An 8727-nucleotide genomic window follows, 5' to 3' on the forward strand; every position below is an offset into this window, starting at 1 on the left:
ACTATGTAAACAACACGAGCGCTCGCTCCGCGGCAGGAACACAAACAGCGCGTCCTCACCGCAGCACAGCCAAAGGCCAACTACTAACTGAGCTACCCAAGTACGACTCATGCCCCGTCCTCACAGCTTTACTTTTGCCAGTATCTCGTCTCCTACCTTCCAACCCTGGAGAGCTTCTGTAAAGTTTGGAAGGTAGGAGACGAGATACTGGCAGAAGTAAAGCTGTGAGGACGGGGCGTGAGTCGTGCTTGGGTAGCTCAGTTGATACCGGCAGTCGTGGCCGAGTGGTTAAGGCGTCTGACTTGAAATCAGATTCCCTCTGGGAGCGTAGGTTCGAGTCCTGCCGACTGCGAAAATTTCACCGGCACGGTAGCTCAGCGTGTTCGGTCAGAGGGTTAGCTGCCCTCTGTAATAAAAAAACTGAGTTAATCGATCAACAATGAACTTAAACGGATGTCTTACGACGTCCGCCCCGAGCAGATAAAGCGAACAAAATGAGAATTAACAAAAAAAAAAAAAAATAAGGTTGGTAGAGCACTTGCCCGCGAAAGGCAAAGGTCCCGAGTTCGAGTCTCGGTCCGGCACACAGTTTTAATCTGCCAGGAAGTTTCATATCAGCGCACACTCCGCTGCAGAGTGAAAATCTCATTCTGGAAACGATGTTCTTTTTAACAAATGTTCAACATGCCGGTCGTAATTCATCAACAATACTCTTGCCTTTTGGGTAGAAAACTGCGCCTAAAAGGCGGAATAATCAGCAGGACAATGGAGAATACAATCGAGTGACATGTGAACAGGACTGTACAGCATATCGGTATGGTGAGGAACTGCCGTCGGGTGTTGTCTTTTAGTACCCTTAATGAGGCTGGACGTTCGCGGTAGACTAAAATGGCTCTGAGCACTATGGGACTTAACATCTGTGGTCATCAGTCCCCTAGAACTTAGAACTACTTAAACCTAACTAACCTAAGGAAATCACACACATCCATGCCTGAGGCAGGATTCGAACCTGCGACCGTAGCGGTCACGCGGTTCCAGACTGAAGCGCCAAGAACCGCACGGCCACACCGGCCGGCGCGGTAGACTTCAGCTTACCCCACATCCAATAATCATCTACATAAAAGTAGATTAGCTGTTTTCATGTCAATGGACCTATGGGTAACCCTGCACAACCCTAAACAAAAAGAGTGGTGTATGAACCCCTAGACGTAACAATACACCTTCTGCACAGTGTATCCAGTGTGTTCTGTCAGTGTACAGTACAGTACGTAACAAATACACAACAATTTCCTTACAGGTGTTGTTCGAAGTGTCGACCACCATGATCATGGCAGAGTTAACAGAGACACACCATCGACTGTCTTACACCTCTCAGGCATACTAGCAGTTAAGCATGCTTGGACGGCTGGCGCTCTTCACATCCCTTCAGAAGAAGTTCATTTGCGTCATTCTGGTGACCAGAGCCACCGCGCAATATCCATTGATGTACAGGATAAAAATAAAGTCTTTCTTGATTACAAAAGTTTATTTCTAAGATACACCAGTATGATTTGTTGAAATGGTGGCTTAACCCATAAATTTTTAATGGATACACTCCCACATTTACTCTCTTTGTTGTCTGTAGAAACTTGTGACGATGCTGTTCTACTTTTAATGATACAAAGGGACCAATCTACGGCTCTGAGTAATGCTTGGTTCGTAAATCTCCCAGGGACTGCTTTACACCCTGTCGCTGTACTAGCGAAATATTTTGTTAAAAGTTGATCCTGTGCTCAAATAATCGAGGGTAGACTAGTTATGTGAATTTTAAATTAATGAACATAAACTAACAGGGAAACATTTGGTTCAAATGGTTCAAATGGCTCTGAGCACTATGGGACTTATCATCTTAGGTCATCAGTCCCCTAGAACTTAGAACTACTTAAACCTAACTATCGTAAGGACATCACACACATCCATGCCCGAGCCAGGATTCGAACCTGCTACCGTAGCAGTCCCGCGGTTCTGGACTGCAGCGCCTAGAACCGCACGGCCACCGCGGCCGGCGGAAACATTTGTAATAAACATAGGCAACAATGTGGATTTAGCCTGTAAGAACAGGTGGTTTATTCACTAAGTTCTAAATTCCTATTGAATTATGGTCCTAAAGCTGTTTTACACTAAATGAAGTTAATTATTGAAATATATCACAGTCCTTGAATTATCTAGCTTGACACGGAAGATGACAGAATTCCCACTCATATCAAGCCACGACATGTACTCAATACATAATTTTCTTCAACCGCACTCTTCAATGCACGTAAGTTAGATCCTATAAGCGATTCGAAGTGTCTATACACCACTCTGCCGCAATCTCGGATAGCAGAAAGCTTGAGTTTACCCTTCTCGATCAGTGTCCCGAACTCATCTCCCATCTCTCCATTCCTCCTGCTCCCAAAAGCGTCTGTTCCACCGCCAACATCAAGTCATTTCAGCCAATGGGAGCACGAGCAGCTACCCACGAAATTACTCACTCCATACATCATTAGATTTCCAGGCAAATGGAGTGCACCCGTAGATTTGCAGGCAAAGGGAGTGCATCCGTGCTGTAGCGGTAGAGTCTTTAACTAGCAGTCAAAACGCAGAAAGTTCGCGGTCCCGGGTTCTAACCTAACCACTGCTTAAATATTGAGTGAAAATCATCAAGTATGGCGACTAAAAACTTCAGGCACAACAACTCATCCTCATTCTGCCAACGGCTATGTTACAGAAGGCGGAGGCGCGAACTGACGTTCGGAGCACTCTCTTGCCTTTTGGGTAGGAAACTGCTCCTAAAAGGCGGAATAATCAGCAGGACGATGGAGAATACAATGGGAACCACTGCAGTAAACACACATAATGTGCATCCGCAGGTCATGTGGCTTGTATAGACATACTTTGTTTTGTGAAAAATCAAATTACCGTGAATGATTCATTTTGAATCTGTATTGAGAAAAGATGACTATTAAATCGCTTCTTAGCGCAGCGATAGTCCATTGTTCAATAATCGGCCAATATTAACTATCAGCCTAGCATCTCTGATAGCTGTAGAAAGGAAGCAATGAAATCATTTTTGCTACGAGAAAGCAGTTTTAAAATATAAGGAAAGTACGTTTCAGTTTCCTAGGCCCAAGACTACAAAACCAAATAATGAAAGACATTTTTTATCTGTGATTAATTTCTATCAGAGAAGTAAATCAACGCCAATTAGTTCACGAGCAAAGTAAACTGTACTGAATCTGGATCCAGGATAATTTTGTCTTCTTCCACGTTCCTAAGATACACTGATGTGTGCTTCATAATAAAGTCTACTGCTAAAACTTAACAAGAAAGAAGTCACATAAGCACATCGTACTTTTAATACGACCATCAATAAAAAGTAACCAGGAGAACCCCTGATTAAATACACTTGTAATTGGAAAAAGTGTCATGATGATGGCGAAGTACTACGGACTACGCCCCTATTCGGATCTCCAGGAGGGGCCTACAAAGGATAGGCGACTATGGTAAAAAGTTTGAATAACCAACGAAAGGATATCACTCTACGAGTCGGCGCATAGAATTTCAGAAGTTAGAACATGATAGCTGTAACATCTGAAAAGGGAAATGCTAAAGCTCAGTCTAGATATAGTGGTGTCAGTGAAATGAAACGGAAAGGAGACAAAGATTTCCGGTCGGAAGAATATTGGGTAATATTAACAGTAGCTGAAAATTGTATAAGAGGAGTAAGATTCGTTATGAATAACAAGGCAGGGCAGAGAATGAGTTACTGTGAACACTTCAGTGATAGGGTTGTTCTCATCAGAATCGACAGCGCACCAACATCGATAACGATAGTTCAGGTATACATGTTGACGTCGCAAGCAGAAGATAAAGAGATAGGAGAAGTTTATGAAGGTATTGAATGTATTCAACATCCCCCAGGCTGTGGCTAAGCCATGTCTCCACAGTATCCTTTCTAGTTCTGCAAGGTTCGCAGGAGAGCTTCTGTAAAGTTTGGAACGTAGGAGACGAGATACTGGCAGAAGTAAAGCTGTGAGTACCGGGCGTGAGTCGTGCTTCGGTAGCTCAGATGGTAGAGCACTTGCCCGCGAAAGGCAAAGGTCCCGAGTTCGAGTCTCGGTCGGGCACACAGTTTTAATCTGCCAGGAAGTTTCAAGGTATTGAAAGGATATACAATACGTAAAGGGACATGAAAATCTAACAGTCACGCGGACTGGAACGTGGTTATAGCGGAAGTAATAGAAGAACGTATTGCTGAAGAATATGGGCTTGGTAATAAGAATGAGAAAAGAGAAAGAGTAACTGAGTTCTCCAATAAATTTCATGTAGTACTAGCGAATATTCAGTTCAAAAATCACAAGAGAATGAGGTATATTTGGAAAAGATTCAATTAGATTACAATATGGTCAGGCAGAGAGTCCGAAATCCGATATTGGACTGTAAGGTGTACCCAGGAGCAGATATAGACTCATATCACAAGTCATTAATCATGAAGAGTATTCTGAAGTTTAAGAGACTAGCCAGGAAGAATCAGTGCGTAAATGGGATACGAGATTTACGAAGAAATGAAGAGAACGCTTGAAGCTCTCTGAGGCTATAGATACTGCGATAATGAATGGCTCAGTAGGCCATTCAGTTGAAGTGGAATTGCCATCTCTAAAAAGGTCAATCACAGAAGCTGGAAAGAAAAATTTAGGCACAAGGAGAGTGGCTGCAAGGAAACAGCGGGTAACAAGAATCAATCGATCAACGATAGAGGGAAATACAAATATGCTCAGGGAAATTTAAGAGTACAAAAGCACAAGACGGTTAGGAATGATATTAATCGGGAGTGCAGAGGATCTATGGCGAAATGGCTCTGTGAAAAACGTGAAGATATTGAAAAAAAAAAAAAAAATCGTCAGAAGGACTGACTCAGCATACAGGGAATCCAAAACAAAATTCGTTGAAATTAAATGTTCCATATGAATGGAACGTAGTAAACTCAACGTAAACGGATGTGATATTGGTCGTTTCATTGTATATTATGTTTTTTTAAGACTTAACAATCACTTTTGGGCGTTTCATATACTGGTATGGCAATGTGCACATGGGGCTTTTTGATCGTAAACATTTTATTTCTGACAAACCTTTGCATAATGTGCTACATTTTACCAACCAATAAATAACTTGACAAGAGATTCCAACTCACAATGAACACGTTTTATACAAACAGTTTTGAAGACCAGAAGATGACAGAAAAGCCTGTCGAAACCGGTTGTCGAAAATAAATAAGTATTTATGCAATCTTGGCTGTAGTAAGTTTTTTATCTAGTAGAACAGGTCCCTCCTTCTCATTCCTCAACATGAGAAAGTTCAGTTAATGTTATTGAATATTTAACAGTGTAATATTCGTTGCTTGTCTCGTACATGGCTACTGTGCAATGCCATTTCCAGCCAAATGGTGTATTGTGCATCACGGAATCATTTATGACTCAGTAAGTGTGAACATTTGAGTTGGAATGAATGGTCTGATTGTAAATATGTTTGTGATTACAGTTGGAATTCTTTTATACACTTTATTGCACTCTGCTGATTGACTTGATTCTCTTGCATTTACTGTACAAATCATCATAGCTCTTTTATGTTATTAAAGTGTGTGCCATGTTTACCATTAGTCAGCCGTATACTTTAGGGTCCAGCTACCTGTGGTCCATCGTGCCTGTCATGCGGCCGACTGAAGTCGCCCTACCGGTAAAATCCAGTCGTTCACTCACGCTAATCTTGTCATTATCCGTAGGCCTCTCCCTGCCAGTTTGGCGGACACCATTTCTAGCTATCTGTTCATATTTACTGACGAGGTGAACACAGCGAGTGTCATAACCAGTTCGTTCAGTAGAAGAGGGAAAAAAATAAACGAACACTTGTCTGGGCTTAACCGAAGAGACCCAATCGTTTGTGAAAAAACAACGGTCAAAGTTTTCAAAGTATTGTATGTGCCTTTTAGCGAGTAAATATTTCGACCGGAGCGGCGGCACAGAAGCTAGAGTCGCGACTTCACTCTTTCGCACCCCGTGTTCGAAAACTGATTATTATTTTTATTTTTGTGTTTAATTTTTTATCTACCCTTGTCTGAAGAAGATTACAACTGGAATGTTTTCCAGTGTGTAGTGTAATAACCTTGTCCCTATCAGTATAGTAACTGTATATCTGGTGAATGAATTAAAACAAAAATAAAAACAACAAATGAAGGGAAACATTACTTGAAACTTTTTTCGGTAAAATTCCAATAGTGTACCGCGATTCATAATTAGTTGTAAGCGTTAGTTTTCGGAAATGTGATCCTTTGTGCTCGGTGTGCCACGAAACTATTGCCAACGCGTGAAAGCTTCAACAATGTTAAGACTTTTTTTCCCGAGTGAGATTCTTACGAAGAAATGTCGCTATGGTGTAAACCTGCCTTCGCACAATGGCCATGCTGTTCGTAATTTCTATGTTTAGAATGCATCTACGATCGGCATCATCCAAAGGTATATACCAGATCTTCCTCGTGAATGGATATAAGTATAATACATTAAACTTACGAACTGACATAAGAATGAAATATAAGAACATGAGAATTTAAAAAGAGTGTAACCCCTGAAAATACTTCACTATATAGTAAATATATGACAATTACTCTGAAACCCAGTTTATTTTTACAATTAATGTAATGCTCTTGTAACTTGATGACAAACATACGTGTAGTGAGCTCCTTTGGACATGGGGAGATGAATGAAAAAATAAAATAAATAAATAAAATGACCAAAAACAGCTATCGGGTTTCGAACACAGGACGCAAAAGCGAAAGGCTACGACGCTAGGCATTGTGCCACCAGGTGGGCTGAGCTGATTACGGACAACATTAGGTCGGAAATGTTTACTGTAATTTTCTCAGAAATGACAGAGTATCTGCGGATAAGTCGAGACACGTGCTCGCTTATTTTGGCTCCTCTTCCGCTAAGCTAAGTTTCTGGGAAAACGGGTTACGACAGTTGTCGTGTTCTCCACGTCAGACGCTAAACCCACTTAACTCTGTTATATTTCACTGCAGTCTCGGGCTTCTCCAAAGACTCGTTAAGCTACAGTCTTCTTTTGTAAGCACACACTCGACGCTCGCCAGGCATTAACTACTTGTTATGTTCAGTTCCACCTACAGCTGCTCCTTGGTCTCGTTATGTTACAATATCTAGGCGACACTCGATTTGTCCCCAAATTATCGTGAGTATCTCTTCCGTCACTGTCTCTGCAGCATCTCGTGCCGTATGATTTTACCGGTCAGGAACTGGTGAACCGAACGCTTTTTCCTTAACGTAACCCCACAAAAATTCGGGACAGGCTATTTCTGGTGAACATAGTGACCATAACGTTGTTCCGTCTCTACCGAAAGGTTTCATCCAAGAACTGACTAAGAGATAATCAACATTGTGGTGGTGCACTATATTGTTGAGACAATACCGAAGATTGAAATTCATGTAAACTGAGGTGCAACGTAAAATTCCAAATGTCACACTTCTCATATTGTTTCGTGAAACCACAAACCTCTACGCATTTTCTCCTGCATAGGCGCAGTTGTGGGAGCAGCACACCTAAATTACGCTACCTCTAACAAGCAAAAGAGAAAAGAAATCAGACGCTGTTAGAGAACATGCAGAATTATGTCCATGAAATGTTCGGTAGTTAAGTTACCATTTGCCACTAGTCACATAGCTACATCTATCATAGTCGTTTAGAAATAAATTTCTGTAATAGGGAAAGTCATTAAGCCCACCCTTTATGTCAAAGTGGTTTCTGTCAGCAAGGATCGGTGCTGAATGGAATTAATTTGTTTCTCAACTAGGCACATAGAGCATACCAACAACGTTTGCACGACTGTGCACATAAATGGGTAGGACAAAAATTTGGAAAGATTGCGAGAAATGCTTACCTGAACAGAAACGCAGATGCTAGTGAAAGCTGCAGACCGACCTCCTTGGAGGTCTTCTGAATGCCACCGGTGTTTAATTATCTATTGTCAGCTATTTTAAATTTTAGGCTTACAATTATTGTGGTTTCTTAAAATTTTGCAAAATTAATTTTTTAATTTACCTTTCAAGCTTAAACAGTGCGGCCTTCTGCCTTTAAAGATTGTTGTTGTTGTTGTTGTGGTCTTCAGTCCTGAGACTGGTGTGATGCAGCTCTCCATGCTCCTCTATCCTGTGCATGTTTCTTCATCTCCCAGTACCTACTGCAACCTACATCCTTCTGAATCTGCTTAGTGTATTCATCTCTTGGTCTCCCCCTACGATTTTTACCCTCCACGCTGCCCTCCAATACTAAATTGGTGATCCCTTGATGCCTCAGAACATGTCCTACCAACCGATCCCTTCTTCTGGTCAAGTTGTGCCACAAACTTCTCTTCTCCCCAATCCTATTCAATACTTCCTCATTAGTTATGTGATCTACCCATCTAATCTTCAGCATTCTTCTGTAGCACCACATTTCGAAAGCTTCTATTCTCTTCTTGTCCAAACTATTTACCGTCCATGTTTCACTTCCATACATGGCTACACTCCATACAAATACTTTCAGAAATGACTTACTGACACTTAAATCTATACTCGATGTTAACAAATTTCTCTTCTTCAGAAACGCATTCCTTGCCATTGCCAGTCTACATTTTATATCCTCTCTACTTCGACCATCATC

General features: G+C 41.5%; 1 non-coding gene across 1 annotated transcript; it reads left to right on the forward strand.

Moving 5' to 3' along the window:
• The first annotated feature begins 270 nt into the window (after positions 1-270).
• Trnas-uga (transfer RNA serine (anticodon UGA)) lies at positions 271-352 on the forward strand. The gene has a single exon. It is a non-coding gene; the product is annotated as a tRNA-Ser (tRNA).
• The last annotated feature ends 8375 nt before the right edge of the window (positions 353-8727 follow it).

The sequence above is a fragment of the Schistocerca cancellata genome, chromosome 3 (assembly GCF_023864275.1).
Source record: "Schistocerca cancellata isolate TAMUIC-IGC-003103 chromosome 3, iqSchCanc2.1, whole genome shotgun sequence".
NCBI lineage: Eukaryota > Metazoa > Arthropoda > Insecta > Orthoptera > Acrididae > Schistocerca > Schistocerca cancellata.